Genomic DNA, 7,958 nt, shown 5'->3' on the forward strand with positions numbered 1-7,958 from the left:
AAGTGGAGGTGTTGTTTCCTACCTTCACCACCTGGGGGCAGCCCGTCAGTAAGTCCAGGACCCAGTTGCACAGGGTGGGGTTCAGGCCGCGAGCTTGGAGGGTACATTGGTGTTGAAGGCTGAGCTATAGTCAATGAACAGCATTCGTACATAGGTATTCCTCTTGTCCAAGTGGGATACGGAAGCGTGCAGTGCAATGGCGATTGCATCTATTGGGGCGGTAAGGAAATTGAAGTGGGTCTAGGATGTAAGGTAGATGTGATAGGATCCTTAACTAGCCTCTCAAAGCATTTCATGATGACAGAAGTGAGTGCTACGGGGCGATAGTTATTTAGTTCAGTTACCTTTGCTTTCTTGGGTACAGGAGCAATGGTGGAGACAAATGTTGCTTTTTGGACATCAAGGAAAATGCTATATCTGGCGCAAACCCAACACCTCTCTCCCCCTCCCTCCACTGGGATTCTCTGCCTCTAACCCTATTACAGGGGCTGAGTCACTGGCTTACTGGTGCTCTTTCATGCCGTCACTTGAGTGGGTTGAGTCACTGACGTGATCTTCCTGTCTGGGTTGGCGCCCCCCCTTGGGTTGTGCCGTGGCGGAGATCTTTGTGGGCTATACTCGGCCTTGTCTCAGGATGGTAAGTTGGTGGTTGAAGATATCCCTCTAGTGGTGTGGGGGCTGTGCTTTGGCAAAGTGGGTGGGGTTATATTGATTCCAAGATGGCGTAGCAGTCGGACGTGTGTTTTGTCTTGTCCCGTGTAAATAATCGTTTTCCTCGTTTTTTCCGTTTATATTTTAATCTCCCACTTTCCATCTACGGACTGAATATACCTCTCCTGCAACCCCCAACACCCAATGTGGTACGGATCTGCTATTTTTATACTTTAAAACCGGAACCCCCATCAGAAGCTAGCCAGCTAACTAACTACTAGCTAGTTATCAGTTAGTCACTGCTAGTGGTCTTTACCGTTAACTCGGACACCAGCCAGCCCTCAGCTTGGTCAATACATGCCAGTCTGCACAGCGCGATATCAACCCAGAGATATCGGACTGCTTTTTCTCTACCAAATCTCCAGATTACTACCGCAAGCTCTGGACCTTTACACCGGATCAGATAGCTAGCTGCAATCTGAGTGGCTACTCCTGGCTAACGTCTCTGTCCCGAAGCAAGCAACAGTTAGCCTTGAGCTAGCCTCGAGCTAGGCCAATCTCCCGAAGAGAGTCCTCCGGCTAATTCTTGTGCTACAATACATATTTTGCCAATTGGCCTGGACCTTTTTTGCCGACACAGAGCCCTGCCAATCCATCAAACTGGTCTAAATCAGCTACAAGCTAATTTAGCCATTTTTTGCCGCTGCTAGCAGCTTTACCTTCTGCACAGACACCAGCCCTGTTATTAGCCTGGAATTACTCACCAATTTACCAGCCGTCACTGTCTCTCGACAACAACGCCGGATTCCTGCCGTAATCCCTGAGCCACTACTTCTGATCCTCACACAGCTAGCTTGCAGCTAGCGCCACTGCCACGAAGCTAACCAGTTAGCAAACACAATTCCATATTCACAACCCTCTTTCGCCATCGCCATCCGGCTTGGATTCTCTGTCGACACGACCACGTCTGTCTGCAGACGAATACCCCACCCGCTGTGCCCTCAAACGGCCTCCGTCTGAGCAGACCCCCTCCGTCTGAGCAGACCACCCCCCGGGCTACTAACTTTAAACGCCGCGTGCTAGCTTAGTGGAGGCCTCCCTGCTCCATCTACGGCGCCCCTGGACACTATGATCACTTGGCTACATAGCTGATGCCTGCTTGACTGTCCATTAATTCACGGTACTCCATTCTGTGTTATTTTGTTTTATCTGTCGGCTCTGTGCTTAACTCAGGATCTGTGTGTAGTTAATCCGACCCTCTCTGCCTAGTCGTCGCCATTTTACCTGTTGTTGCTGTGTTAGACTAGCACCCTTTTATTGCTGCTGTTATCTTACCTGTTGTTTTAGCTAGCTCTCCCAATCAAGACCTGCAATCACTTTCCTTATTGTATGTCTCTCTCAAATATCAATATGCCTTGCATACTTTGTCAGGCTAGTTATCATTACATTGTTTTGGTTTTCAATGGACCCCGTAGTTCCACTCTCCGTACCTCCTTTGTCCCACCCCCACACATGCGGTGACCTCACCCATGAGGACCAGCATGTCCAGAGATACAACCTCTTCATTCATCACCCTGCCTGGGCTTGCCTCCGCTGTACCCGTGCCCACCATACCCCTGTCTGCACATTATGCCCAGAATCTATTCTACCACGCCCATAAATCTGCTCCTTTTATTCTTTGTCCCCAACGCTCTAGGCGACCAGTTTTGATAGCCTTTAGCCGCACCCTCATCCTACTACTCCTCTGTTCCTCGTGTGATGGAGTAAACCCAGGCCCTGCATGTCCCCAGTCACCCTCATTTGTTGACTTCTGTACGAAAAAGCCTTGGCCGCATCTGCATGTCAACATCAGAAGCCTCCTCCCTAAGTTGCCTTACTCACCGCTTTAGCACACTCTGCCAACCCTGATGTCCTTGCCTGTCCGAATCCTGCTTAGGAAGGCCACCAAAAATTCTGGATTTCCATACCCAACTATAACACTTCCGTCAAGTAGAACTGCCAAGAAGGGGAGGAGTGCAATCTACTGCAAGATAGCCTGCAAAGTTCTCGTCTATACTTTCCAGGTCTATGCCCAACATGTTCGAACTTCTAATTTTAAAAATTAATCTCTCCAGAAAAGTCTCTCACTGTTGCCGCCTGCTACCGACCCCCTCAGCTCCCAGCTGTGCCTGGACACCATCTGTGAATTGATCGCTCCCCATCTAGCTTCAGAGTTTGTTCTGTTAGGTGACCTAAACTGGATATGCTTAACACCCGGCAGTCCTACAATCCAAGCTTGATGCCCTCAATCTCACACAAATCATCAAGGAACCCACCAGGTACAACCCTAAATCCGTAAAATGGCCTGCCCTCCAAAACACCTCTGTCTTCAATCAAGATCTCAGCGATCACTGCCTCATTGCCTGTATCCGCCACGGGTCCGCGTCAAACGACCACCCCTCATCACTGTCAAACGCTCCCTAAAACACTTCTGCGAGCAGGCCTTTCTAATCGACCTGGCCCGGGTACCCTGGAAGGATATTGACCTCATCCCGTCAGTTGAGGATGCCTGGTCATTCTTTAAAAGTTACTTCCTCACCATATTAGACAAGCATGCTCCGTTAAAAATGCAGAACCAAGAACAGATATAGCCCTTGTTCACTCCAGACCTGACTGCCCTCGACCAGCACAAAAACATCCTTGGCGAACTGCAATAGCATCGAAGAGCCCCCGCGATATGCAACTGTTCAGGAAGTCAGAACCAATACACGCAGTCAGTCAGGAAAGCAAGAGCCAGCTTTTTCAAGCAGAAATTTGCATCCTGTAGCTCTAACTCCAACCAAAAGTATCTGTGGATACTGTAAAGTCCATGGAAAACAAGAGCACCTCCTCCCAGCTGCCCACTGCACTGAGCTAGGTAACACGTCACCACTGATAAGTCCATGATAATCGAAAACTTCAACAAACATTTCTCAATGGCTGGCCATGCCTTCCCCTGCGGCACTCCAACCTTGGCCAACAGCCCGCCCCCCCCGCTGCTACTCGCCCAAGCCTCCCCAGCTTCTCCTTTACCCATATCCAGATAGCAGATGTTCTGAAAGAGCTGGAAAACCTGGACCCATACAAATCAGCTGGGCTTGACAATCTGACCCCCTATTCTGAAACTGTCGCCGCCATTGTCGCACCCCTATTCCAGCCTGTTCAACCTCTCCCTCGTATCATCTGAGATCCCCAAGGATTGAAAGCTGCCGCGTCATCCCCCTCTTCAAAGGGGGAGACACCCTGGACCCAAACTGTTACAGACCTATACCATCCTGCCCGCCTATCTAAGGTCTTCGAAAGCCAAGTCAACAACAAAGATCACTGACCATCTCGAATCCCACCGTACCTTCTCCGCGTGCAATCCGGTTTCCGAGCCGGTCACGGGTGCACCTCAGCCACGCTCAAAGTACTAAACGATATCATAACCGCCATCGATAAAAGACATTACTGTGCAGCCGTCTTCATCGACCTGGCCAAGGCTTTCGACTCTGTCAATCACCATATTCTTATCGGCAGACTCAGTAGCCTCGGTTTTTCTAATGACTGCCTTGCCTGGTTCACCAACTACTTTGCAGACAGAGTTCAGTGTGTCAAATCGGAGGGCATGTTGTCCGGTCCTCTGGCAGTCTCTATGGGTATCACAGGTTCATTCTCGGGCCGACTCTTTTCTCTGTATATATCATATATGTTGCTCTTGCTGCGGGCGATTCCCTGATCCACCTCTACGCAGACGACACACATTCTATATACTCCGCGCCCTTCCTTGGACACTGTGCTATCTAACCTCCAAACGAGCTTCAATCCATACAAACACTCCTTCCGTGGCCTCCAACTGCTCTTAAACGCTAGTAAAACCAAATGCATGCTTTTCAACCGTTCGCTGCCTGCACCCGCACGCCCGACTAGCATCACCACCCTGGACGGTTCCCACCTAGAATATGTGGACATCTATAGATACTAGTGTCTGGCTAGACTGCAAACTCTCCTTCCAGACTCATATCAAACATCTCCAATCCAAAATCAAATCAAGAATCGGCTTTCTATTCCGCAACAAAGCCTCCTTCACTCACGCCGCCAAACTTACCCTAGTAAAACTGACTATCCTACCGATCCTCGACTTCGCGATGTCATCTACAAAATAGCTTCCATACTCTACTCAGCAAACTGGATGCAGTTTATCACAGTGCCATTAGTTTTGTTACTAAAGCACCTTATACGACCCACCACTGCGACCTGTATGCCCTAGTCGGCTGGCCCTCGCTACATGTTCGTCGTCAGACCCACTGGCTCCAGGTCATCTACAAGGCTATGCTAGGTAAAGTGCCGCCTATCTCAGTTCACTGGCACGATGCTACACCCACCGCAGCACGCGCTCCAGCAGGTGTATCTCACTGATCATCCCTAAAGCCAAAACCTCATTTGGACGCCTTTCCTTCCAGTTCTCTGCTGCCTGCGACTGGAACGAATTGCACAAAAATCTCTGAAGTTGGAACTATCTCCCTCAACAACTTTAAAAAATCTGCTATCCGAGACAACACATCCGCCACTACATAGTCCATCTTTAAACTACCCACCCAATACTACCTCACCCCCATACTGCTTTATTTATTACTTTTCTGCTCTTTGCACACCAGTATCTCTTCTTGCACATGATCAGCTCTGATGATTTATCACTCCAGTGTTAATCTGCTAAAATGTAATTATTCTCATTATTGCCTACCTCATGCCTTTTGCACACATTGTATATAGATTTCTCTTTTTTTCTACGCCATGTTTATTGACTTGTTTGTATTTCCGTTTACGTCCGTGCTAAACTCCTAGTTGTCCGTTACCCCACTTGCGCTCTCTACCTCTTGCCAGGTCCCAGTTGATCAAACTCGAGACACCTTGGTCTCAGGCACCTAGCGCCTACACCTGCGTTAAATAACATAGTGTAGAAACAACAATAAAAAAATAAACAAATATCCTTCCTGTTTGGTCCTGTCTGGGTATCATCGGATGGGGCCACCAGTATCTCCTGACCCCTCCTGTCTCAGCCTCCAGTATTTATGCTGCAGTAGTTTGTGCGGGGGCTAGGGTCAGTCTGTTATATCTGGGAGTACATCTCTCCTGTCTTATCCGAGTTCCTGTGTGAATGAGTATCGCTCTCTAATTCCTCTCTTTCTCTCGGAGGACCTGAGCCCTAGACCATGCCTCAGGACAACCTGGCATATGACTCCTCTTGCGTCCCCAGTCCACCTGGCGTGCTGCTGCTCCAGTTTCAACTGTTCTGCCTGCGGCTATTGAACCCTGGACCTGTCCACCGGACAGTGCTCACCTGTCCCTGTGTTTTCAACTCTCTAACCCGCAGGCGAGCGGTAGAGATACTCTCAATGATCGGCGATGAAAAGCCAACTGACATTTACTCCTGAGGTGCTGACTTGCTGCACCCTCGACAACTACTGTGATAATATTAGAACATCTGGCCATGTTCTATTATAATCTCCACCCGGCACAAGCCAGAAGAGGACTGGCACCCTCATAGCCTGGTTCCTCTCTAGGTTTCTTCCTAGTTCCTTGGCCTTCTCCTCCAGGAGTATTCTCCTCATGCCCACACAGCCCGTGGTCTTCCTCATTACCTGCATTGCTTGCTGTTTGGGGTTTTAGGCTGGGTTTCTGTACAGCACTTTGAGATATCAGCTGATGTAAGAAGGGCTATATAAATAAATTTGATTTGAACACCTCTCATCACCCCGAGAACACCATCGTTTTTCCATCGGCAAATACAGGGAAATTCTTCAGAGAAACTGGTTTCAGTGTTCCAGAGATTTGAGACTGGGACGGCGGTTCACCTTCCAGCAGGACAATGGCCYTAAGCATACTGCTAAAGCAACACTCGAGTGGTTTAAGGGGAAACATTTAAATGTCTTGGAATGGCCTAGTCAAAGCCCAGACCTCAATCCAATTGAGAATRTGGTATGACTTAAAATGGATGTATATCAGCGGAACCCATCCAACTTGAGGGAGCTGGAGCAGTTTTGCCTTGAAAAATTTGCACAACTCCCAGTGGCTAGATGTGCCAAGCTTATAAAGACTCGCAGCTGTAATTGCTGCAAAAAGTCTCTCTATAAAGTATTGACTAGTTATGCACGCTCAAGTTCTTTTGTCTTATATATTGTTTGAAGATGCAATTTTTTTTATTTATTGTGAACCAAAGTGGTAGGCATGTTGTGTAAATCAAATGATAAACCCACCCAAAAATCTATTTTAATTCCAGGTTGGAAGGCAACAAAATAGGCCGTCATTGTAAATAAAACTGTGTTTTAACTGCCGCCTTGCCTAGTTAAATTAAAAAAGAAAAAATGTAAGCCTACCTGTCCCCTTCCATTTAGAGACCCTGTGCCCCCTCTCAGGCCCAGTAAAGGACTAGGATGGCTGATTATGGTGATTAAAAAAAACATTTTATTTAACCCTTATGTAACTAGGCAAGTCAGTTAAATTGTAAATAAGAATTTGTTCTTATTTAACTAGGCAAGTCAGTTGAGAACAAATTCTTATTTATAATGATTCATCACTAGAAACCAAACAATGACGGCCTACCCCGGCCAAACCCTAATGACTTTGGGCCAATTGTGCCCCACCCTATGGAACTTCCAATCACGGCCGGTTGTGATACAGCCTGGAATCGAACCAGGATTTGTAGTGATACCCCTCAGCACTGGGAGCAGCTCCTAAACGTGGGTGTGTTGACACCTACGCCCCAGTGTTTGAGGACATAGCAGGGCTGCAAATGGAACAACCACCTGGCTAGGACAGGCAAAGTGATCTGGAGGAGATCATATGACAGCCGACCATGACAGGCTAAGAAAATAAAATTGAAATGTACAAGAATTATGGTAAAGGTAATTTTTTCCATTGTAAGAGAGGGAATAAGTTTTATGTTTTTATTCAAGCAGGTGTTTGCATAGTAATTGAGGGTAAAGTACATCCCTGTCGGTGTGTGTTGTCAGTGTTGAGGACTTCAGAATGTACTGTAGGCAGAATGACTATACTTAAGCACCAGTCTGATTTTAAAAATGTCAAAACATGTAACATTAATTAATACATTATGTAGTGACTCAGTTCGTCCTGAGGTGTATTCATCACTCGGAACCATACAGGGAGGGACCTACCTGAATTTCTCCAATAGAAAACGTTTACTGTTTGCAAATGTACCCATAGTGGCACAGGCAATGCTTTACTTCTGCCACTAAGAAGCACTGCTGTGTCAAACATCCTATCCCTCCCATTTCTCTTCACCAACTGTT

The sequence above is a fragment of the Salvelinus sp. IW2-2015 genome, linkage group LG22 (assembly GCF_002910315.2).
Source record: "Salvelinus sp. IW2-2015 linkage group LG22, ASM291031v2, whole genome shotgun sequence".
In the NCBI taxonomy this organism is placed as follows: Eukaryota; Metazoa; Chordata; class Actinopteri; order Salmoniformes; family Salmonidae; genus Salvelinus; species Salvelinus sp. IW2-2015.